Here is a 9,687-nt window from a genome sequence, read left to right as displayed (position 1 = left end):
GAAGAAGAATACTCATCAGAGCTCATGAAGGGCGTAAGGAGGTTCAATGGAATCTCTATGGTCTCTAGATGAGCATCAGAGTCCTTTGGTTCCTCAGAGGGAAACTCCTTATTGATCACTGGGCATCCCAGGAGGTCTTCCTCCTTGGGATTCACGTCCTTCTCCTCTCTTGTGGGTTCGGCCATGATGGTTATATCAATGGCCTTGCACTCTCCTTTTGGATTTTCTTCTGTATTGCTTGGGAGAGCATTAGGAGGGGTTTTAGTGATCTTCTTACTCTGCTGGTCCACTTGTGCCTCCAAATTTCTAATGGAGGACCTTGTTTCATTCATGAAACTTAGAGTGGCCTTAGATAGATCAGAGACTAAGTTTGCTAAATTAGAGGTATTTTATTCAGAGTTCTCTGTCTGTTGTTGAGTGGATGATGGAAAAGGCTTGCTATTGCTAAACCTGTTTCTTCCACCATTATTAAAGCCTTGTTGAGGCTTTTGTTGATCCTTCCATGAGAGATTTGGGTGATTTCTCCATGAGGGATTATAGGTGTTTCCATAGGGTTCACCCATATAATTTACCTCTGCTATTGCAGGGTTCTCAGGATCATAAGCTTCTTCTTCAGAAGATGCCTCTTGAGTACTGTTGGATGCAGCTTGCATTCCATTCAGACTCTGAGAAATCATATTGACTTGCTGAGTCAATATTTTATTCTGAGGCGTCCATTACTCACAGGATTCCTCTCAGAAGTATACATAAACTGGTTGTTAGCAACCATGTCAATGAGTTCTTGAGCTTCTGCAGGCGTTTTCTTTAGGTGAATGGATCCACCTGCAGAAGTATCCAATGACATCTTAGCTAATTCAGACAGACCATCATAGAATATGTCCAGGATGGTCCATTCTGAAAGCATGTCAGAAGGACACTTTTTGGTCAGTTCCTTGTATCTCTCCCAAGCTTCATAGAGGGATTCACCTTCTTTCTGTTTGAAGGTTTGAACATCCACTCTAAGCTTACTCAGCTTTTGAGGAGGAAAGAACTTGGCTAAGAAAGCCTTGACCAGCTTATCCCAAGAGTTTAGGCTATCTTTGGGTTGAGAATCCAACCACACTCTAGCTCTGTCTCTTACAGCAAATGGGAAAAGCATAAGCCTGTAGACCTCGGGGTCAACCCCATTGGTCTTAACAGTATTACAGATCTGCAAAAATTCAGTTAAGAACTGAAAAGGATCTTCAGATGGAAGTCCATGAAACTTGCAGTTTTGTTGCATCAGAGAAACTAATTGAGGTTTAAGCTCAAAATTATTTGCTCCAATGGTAGGAATTGAGATGCTTCTTCCATGTAAATTGGAATTAGGTGCAGTGAAGTCACCAAGCATCCTCCTTGCATTATTATTATTTTCGGCTGCCATCTCTTCTTCCTGTTCGAAAATTCCTGTAAGGTTGTCTCTGGATTGTTGTATTTTAGCTTCTCTTAGTTTCCTCTTCAGAGTCATTTCAGGTTCAGGGTCTGCTTCAACAAGAATGTTCTTGTCCTTACTCCTGCTCATATGAAAAAAAAGGAAACAGAAAAAAAAAATAGGGATCCTTTTTACCCAGGTATAGAGGTTCCCCAGTGTGAGTAGAAGAAGAAAAGAATGTAATGTAAAGAAGGGAAGAAGAGAAAATTCGAACACAGATAGAAGAGGGGGTTCAAATTTGGGTGAGATGAAGTGTTAGTAGATGAATAAATAAATAGAAGGAGATGAGAGAGAGGGAGAATTTTCGAAAATAAAATTTTGAAAAGGGGTTAGTGATTTTCGAAAATTAGGAATGAAATCAAATTAAAATTGAAAATTGAAATAACTATTTAATTAAAAAGAATTTTTGAAAAAGAGGGAAGAGATTTTCGAAAATTAGAGAGAGAGAGTTAGTTAGGTAGTTTTGAAAAAGATAAGAAACAAACAAAAAGTCAATTAGTTAGTTGAAAAAGATTTGAAAATCAATTTTGAAAAGATAAGAAGATAAGAAGTTAGAAAAGATATTTGAAAGTCAAATTTTTGAAAAAGATAAGATTTTTAAAAAAAAAGATATGATAGGAAGATATGATTAGAATTAGTTTTGAAAAAGATTTGATTTTTAAAATCATAATTAATGACTTGACTCACAAGAAATCACAAGATATGATTCTATAATTTAAAGTTTGAATCTTTCTTAACAAGTAAGTAACAAACTCGAAATTTTTGAATCAAAACATTAATTGATGATGTGATTTTCGAAAATATGATATAAAAATAAGAAAAAGATTTTGAAAATATTTTGAAAAAGATTTTTGAAATTTTCGAAAATAAATAAAAAAATGGAAAAGATATGATTTTTGAAAAAGATTTGAAAAAGATAAGATTTTTAAATTGAAAATTTGATTTGACTCATAAGAAACAACTAAGTTTTAAAAAGTTTTGAAAAAGTCAACTCAAATTTTCGAAATTTATGAGTGAAAAAGAGAAAGATATTTTTTTTTTTATTTTTGAATTTTTTTTATGATGAAAGAGAAAAACATGAAAAGGACTCAATGCATGAAAGTTATGGATCAAAATAATGAATGCATGCAAGAATGCTATGAATGTCAAGATGAACACCAAGAACACTTTGAAGATCATGATGAACATCAAGAACTTATTTTTGAAAATTTTATATGCAAAGAAAACATGCAAAATACCAAACTTAGAAATCTTTTATGTTCAGACACTATGAATGCAAAAATGCACATGAAAAACAAGAAAAGACACAAAACAAGAAAACATCAAGATCAAACAAGAAGATTTACCAAGAACGACTTGAAGATCATGAAGAACACTATGAATGCATGAATTTTCAAAAAATACAAAATGAATATGCAATTGACACCAAACTTACAATTTGACTCAAGACTCAAACAAGAAACATGAAATATTTTTTATTTTTATGATTTTCTAATTTTTATTGTATTTTTTGAAAATTAATTTGAAAAAGAAAAATAAGGATTCCAAAATTTTTTATATGAATTCCAGGAATCTTGCATTCTTAGTCCAAAGCTTCAGTCCAGGAATTAGACATGGCTCACTAGCCAGCTAAGCTTTCAATGAAAGCTCCGGTCCAAAACACTAGACATGGCCAATGGCCAGCCAAGCTTCAGCATGTAACTCAGATATACTGCTCATTAATTATCAAATTAACTTGCCTCTATGAAAATGGTTTGGAAGCCTCAGTCCAAAAGAATTTAGACATGGCTTTACAGCCAGCCAGGCTTCACATGCTTCATGAAACTCTAGAATTCATTCTTAAAAATTCTGAAGAACATAATATAATTTTTTTTGAAAATAAAACAAAAAGAAAATTACCTAATCTGAGCAACAAGATGAACCGTCAGTTGTCCAAACTCGAACAATCCCCGGCAACGACGCCAAAAACTTGGTATGCGAAATTGTTACTCTGAGGTTGTAAAATTTGTTGTTCGTTCTCTCCCTGGTAATGGCGCCAACAAACTGGTGCACAATACCATGGTCCAAACATAACTTCACAACTTTGCACAACTAACCAGCAAGTGCACTGGGTCGTCCAAGTAATAAAACCTTACGTGAGTAAGGGTCGATCCCACAGAGATTGTTGGTATGAAGCAAGCTATGGTCATCTTGTAAATCTCAGTCAGGTAGATATCAAATGGTTATAATATTTGAATAATAATAATAAATAAACAGAAAATAAAGATAAAGGTACTTATGTATATCATTGGTGAGAATTTCAGATAAGCGTATGGAGATACTTTCGTTCCTTTGATCTCTGCTTTCCTGCTGTCTTCATCCAATCAGTCTTACTCCTTTCCATGGCAAGCTTTATGTAAGGGCATCACCGTTGTCAATGGCTACATCCCATCCTCCCTGTGAAAAAGGTCCAAATGCTCTGTCACGGCATGGCTAATCATCTGGAGGTTCTCGATCATATTGGAATAGGATTCACCCTCCTTTTGCGTCTGTCACTATGCCCAGCACTCGCGAGTTTGAAGTTCGTCACAATTATTCAATCCCTGAATCCTACTCGGAATACCACAGACAAGGTTTAGACTTTCCAGACTCTCATGAATGCCGCCATCAATCTAGCTTATACCACGAAGATTCTGATTAAGAGATCCAAGAGATATTCATTCAATCTAAGGTGGAACGGAAGTGGCTGTCAGGCACGCGTTCGTAGGGGAATGATGATGATTGTCACGTTCATCACATTCATATTGAAGTGCGAATGAATATCTTAGAAGCGGAATAAGTTGAATTGAATAGAGAAACAGTAGTACTTTGCATTAATTCTTGAGGAACAGCAGAGCTCCACACCTTAATCTATGGAGTGTAGAAACTCTACCGTTGAAAATACATAAGTGATGAAGGTTCAGGCATGGCCAAGAGGCCAGCCCCCAACGTGATCAATATGATCTAAAGATGAACTAAAAATCATAAGATGTCTAAAAGACTAGTAAAAAGTTCTATTTATACTAAACTAGTTACTAGGGTTTACAGAAATAAGTAATTGATGCATAAATCTACTTCCGGGGCCCACTTGGTGTGTGCTTGGGCTGAGCTTGAAGTTTACACGTGCAGAGGCTTCTTCTGGAGTTGAACGCCAAGTTGTAACGTGTTTTTGGCGTTCAACTCTGGTTCGTGACGTGTTTCTGGCGTTTAACTCCAGACTGCAGCGTAGAACTGGCGTTCAACGCCCTTTTGCATCGTCTAAACTCGGCCAAAGTATAGACTATTATATATTGCTGGAAAGCCCTGGATGTCTACTTTCCAACGCAATTAGAAGCACGCCATTTTGAGTTCTGTAGCTCTAGAAAAGCCACTTTAATTGTAGGGAGGTCAGAATCCAACAGCATCTGCAGTCATTCTTCAACCTCTGAATCTGATTTTTGCTCAAGTCCCTCAATTTCAGCTAGAAAATACCTGAAATCATAGAAAAACACACAAACTCATAGTAAAGTCCAGAAATGTGAATTTAACATAAAAACTAATAAAAACATCCCTAAAAGTAACTAGATCCTACTAAAAACATACTAAAAATAATGCCAAAAAGTGTATAAATTATCCGCTCATCAATAGTATAACCATGTAATTAGGCTAAAAAATCTCCCTGGGTTGTGTGTTCTTAGCTGTCATTCATGTTCCAATTTACAGTTTTCAAACAAGTTTAACACAAATTTTTCAATTTAAATTAGTGAAATATTATAAAATAGAGTTTTGAAAATAAATTTATTACTTTAACCAAGCAAACATACATGCAACCTATTATTATCATGTAATCTATTCTATCTAACAAAAGAAAAACTAAAATATTGATGTTAAGAAAAAGCATTTACCTCTGGAAGTCAGGTACTGACCGACCTCCCCACTCTTAAAGCTTGGCACCATCCTCGGTGCCATCAGTCAAGAACAAAGGGAGGCTGGTAGCAGCATCTCCATAGTCAGAATTGTCATGGCTTCCTGTGCTAGTAGATGAAGTGGTGTCCGGGGTGTCTGGTTCTTCTTCAGGTGGGTGGTTGCCAACAATCATCTCCTTGAGGTATTTAAATTGGCGCTTGTTACCGCGCTCCATTCGCTTTGCCTGCCGGTCAAGCCGGTCCAACCTCTGAAGTATCTGTAGGAGCAGCTAATTTGTTGAATGTGCTTGTGATGCAAAAGGGGAAGGGATATCTCCGGCCGGGTCTGCGGTCTGGCTGATAGTGGCTGCTGGAGGTCTGATGTATTTCCCGTTGGGGACAATCTGATCATCCCGCAGAAGTATGGTCTTGGTGTCCCCAGCTCTGTAGGAGACTCCGGCTGCCGAGACTAGATCTGAAACTAGGGCGGGAAAGGGTAGGTTGTCCGCAATCTGTACGTGTCCCATGGCATCCCGTAGGTGTCTTGGTAAGTTGAGAGGCTGGTCTGTAAGGACACACTAGAGAAGAACAACCATATCTGCAATGAAGGAGGACTCGTGAGTACTCGAAAAGACGTAGTGGGACATAATCTGTGCCCACACTCGAGCCTCCAAGGTTAGTGCTGAAGCCAATATTCCCTTAGGTCGGGAGCAATGGGGACTTATTTCTAATGGACAAAGACAGACTACAGGGTTGGCATGTGAAAATTGGAGTAGAATTCAACTACCCATGAAAGGTTAACCTGCCGTGGCTGTCTCCGTAAGAATCCCCATTGTCTGCGCTCAATGTGGGGCTCAACAAATTCAACAATGTCGGTCGGGAGGATAAGTAGGTGCTCATTATTATAGTTTCGCTCAGCCAGGATGGGGAACATCTGCTCAAAGTAGCGGTTAGTGAACCGCGTAATGTCCTTTGCTGGAAAGGCTTTCTCTTTTTTATCGACCTTGATGATCCTCTTGACTCGCTTTGTTGAGGGCTTTACTGATGTTGAAGATGGTTCCGCAGCTACTGCTCTTTTTGTTCCTCTCCTTGCCGGTGGTTTGGGAGTAGCTTTCTCTTTACCTTTCTTAGTAGCCATCCTGAAAAGGGAAAAGAAAAGTAACATGTAAAGCTAAGGGTTAAAGCAAGGAGGAGGACAGTACAAGTGATAAGCACTGCATCGTAAAAAAGGATGTCGTTAACACATGGTCGCGACTACGTGTGATAAGTTCATCAATGGGAATATAGCAAGTGCATGTTATGGCAAGTAGATGCAAGATGTTTATTAGCATGCCAGCAAAGGCATGGGTAGCATAGATCAAGCATCAAAAACTAAATTGTATTATCACTCGTAATAAGCTAACCATCACGTTCGTATTGACAATTATATTCAATTAATAAAATATTTAAAGGGTTTTGTGAAAAAAAAATAGGCATTAGAGTAGAAGGATAGAATAATTAAAAGTGCACAATGCCATACGGACTTTTTCACAAACACTTAGTATGCATGGTAGATATGTTATTGAAAGTATTAAATTTGAACATGTAAACAACCCAAAATAATTATTGATAATTGTCAAACAACTCCTTAATAATCCACAAGAAAATATAGAAGAAAATAATTACCCAATTAAATTTCTAACACCAAGTAAAAAGGATGTAAAAAGAAAAAGAAAGACTAAGAAAACATAGATTATGAAATTAAAAAGAAAAAGAAGAAGGGAATATAAATTAAAGTAATAATGGAAGAGTAAAAGGGGAAAGAAGAAAAGAACCTTGATGAAGGGGATGAAGAAGGAGGGAGAAAGTAGTAGAAAGTAAGAAAGAATAAAGAAGAAAAAAGGAAGAGGAAAGAATTAGGATTGGGGATGAAAAGATAAGAATTCTGGCGCAGATCTAGTTAAACTGTGCGTCGCATGCGACGCGTACGCGTGCTTCACGCGTTCGCGTGGGTTGCGCTATTTTCAAGTGATGCGTACGCGTGACTTGAATTGTGCTATTGGCACGAAGGCAGCCTCGCGTACGCACAACTCTTTGTCCCATACACACTATTGCCAAAAATTCAACTGACGCGTGCGCGTGAGGGACGCGCACGCGTGGATGGTCTGGAGGGGAAAATGACGCGTTCGCGTTAGGGACGCGCACGCGTGACGTTCCTTGTGCTCCTAGCACCATTCCAGCATCAAGCAATCACAACTCTCTGCCCAAACCTTGTTTACGCCGATCTGCAGGGTCACACGGATGCGTAAGCGACGTGTACGTGTGGGCTGGGGTTTTCGCAAGCGACACGTACGCATTAGGGATGCGTACACCTGGGCGTCTTTGTGCCTAAGGCACGCCTCTAGCCATGCTCCCGCGTAACTTTCTGTTTCATTCTTCTTTGTTTCGTATGCACATATGACGCGTATGCGTCAACGACGCTTGCACGTCGTGTGCTTTTTTTTTTTAATACAGAATGCAGATGCAAATGCAGACTATATGTAGAAATTATGGGAAGAGTCACTAAGAAAAATAAAGTAGAATAAAATAAAATAAAACTAAGACTGAAACGTCCTTAAGTAGAAAAATAAAGTAGAAATTATGGTGGGTTGTCTCCCACCTAGCACTTTGCTTTTACGTCCTTAAGTTGGACGGTCTTCAGGCTCATTCTGCTTCTGTTGGTGGGTCTTTCAAGAGGAAGACCTCTAGCTCTTTGTGTTCCTTTATCTTCTCACCATGATAAAGCTTTAGGCGGTGTCTATTGACCTTGATGCAATTGGAACTTGAAGGATGACACAGGTGGAAGACTCCATATGGCTCTGCTTTCTCCACCCTGTAGGGACCTTCCCATCTGGATCTTAGCTTGCCTGGCATGAGTCTCAGCCTGGAGTTGTAAAGGAGAACCAGATCTCCTGGTCTGAACTCTATTCTTTTGATATGCTTGTCATGCACGACCTTCACCTTCTCTTTGTATAATCTGGAGTTGTCATATGCTTCGAGTCGAAGGGTCTCCAGTTCTGCTAGTTACAGCTTCCTTTCAGCACCAGCTTTCTCGAATCCCATGTTGCATTTCCGCACAGCCCAGAAAGCCTTGTGTTCCACCTCTACTGGAAGGTGGCAAGCCTTTCCGTACACTAAGCGGAAGGGACTCATCCCAATGGGTGTCTTGTACGCTATCTGATACGCCCATAGCGCATCAACAAGTCTGGTGCTCCAGTCCTTCCTATGAGGCTTTACTATCTTCTCCAGAATACGCTTTATTTCTCTGTTAGATACCTCTGCTTGCCCATTGGTCTGGGGATGGTATGCTGTTGCCACTTTGTGAACTATCCCATGTTTCTTTAGTAATCCTGCTAATCTCCTATTACAAAAGTGAGTGCCTTGATCACTCACGATTACTCGTGGTGATCCAAAGCGACATATAATATGGTTTCTAACAAAAGAGACAATAGTGTTAGCATCATCAATACGGGTAGGAATTGATTCCACCCATTTAGAAACATAATCTACAGCTAACAGTATATAAAGGTAACCACTAGAGTTTGGAAATGGACCCATGAAGTCAGTAGCATCCTTAAAAAAAGTGGGCCACCAGAATCCACAGTCTAAGATTTTTCTAGCTGTTCTTTGAGGGCCAAAATGTCCTCTACTCTCAGAAGAGTGGCAGGCCTCTAAAATGGACTGGAATTCTGATTGAGGCACACACCTTCTAATTACCTGGTCAGCACCATACCTCCATAAATATGGGTCATCCCATATATAATATTTAGACTCGCTTTTCAACTTGTCCCTTTGATGCTTAGTAAAATTAGGAGGGAAAGTATGGCTAACTAGATAATTAGCTACAGGTGTATACCAAGGAACTACTTCAGATACTACGTGCAAGCTATCAAATGGAAAAGAATCATTGATAGGAGTGGAGTCATCCTTAATGTGCTCAAGGCGACTCAAGTGGTCTGCCACTAAATTCTGGTTACCACTCCTATCCTTAATTTCTAAATCAAATTCTTCCAGCAACAGTATCCAACGTATCAACCTTGGTTTGGACTCTTTTTAAGCTAATAAATACTTTAGAGCTGCATGGTCTGAGTACACTACCACCTTAGTACCAAGTAAATAGGCTCGAAATTTATCCAGAGCAAAAATAATAGCCAGAAGCTCTTTTTCAGTGGTAGTATAATTAAACTGAGCAGCGTCTAAGGTCTTAGAAGCGTAAGCAATTACGAAAGGATCCTTACCTTCACGCTGAGCCAGCGCTGCTCCTACTGCATGGTTGGAGGCATCACACATAATCTCAAAAGGCTGACTCCAGTATAG

The 9,687-nt window shown here is 39.0% G+C and overlaps 1 non-coding gene across 1 annotated transcript; it reads left to right on the top strand.

Annotated features, from left to right (window-relative positions):
* Nucleotides 1-898: 898 nt before the first annotated feature.
* On the top strand, nucleotides 899-1,006 carry LOC148571691 (small nucleolar RNA R71). The gene has a single exon (XR_015908721.1). It is a non-coding gene; the product is annotated as a small nucleolar RNA R71 (small nucleolar RNA).
* Nucleotides 1,007-9,687: the final 8,681 nt, after the last annotated feature.

The sequence above is a fragment of the Arachis ipaensis genome, chromosome B3, assembly GCF_059453495.1.
Source record: "Arachis ipaensis isolate K30076 ecotype BB chromosome B3, ASM5945349v1, whole genome shotgun sequence".
Taxonomy (NCBI): domain Eukaryota; kingdom Viridiplantae; phylum Streptophyta; class Magnoliopsida; order Fabales; family Fabaceae; genus Arachis; species Arachis ipaensis.
Note: the sequence above shows the minus strand (reverse complement) of the source record. Positions and strands in the feature narration are given on the sequence as shown.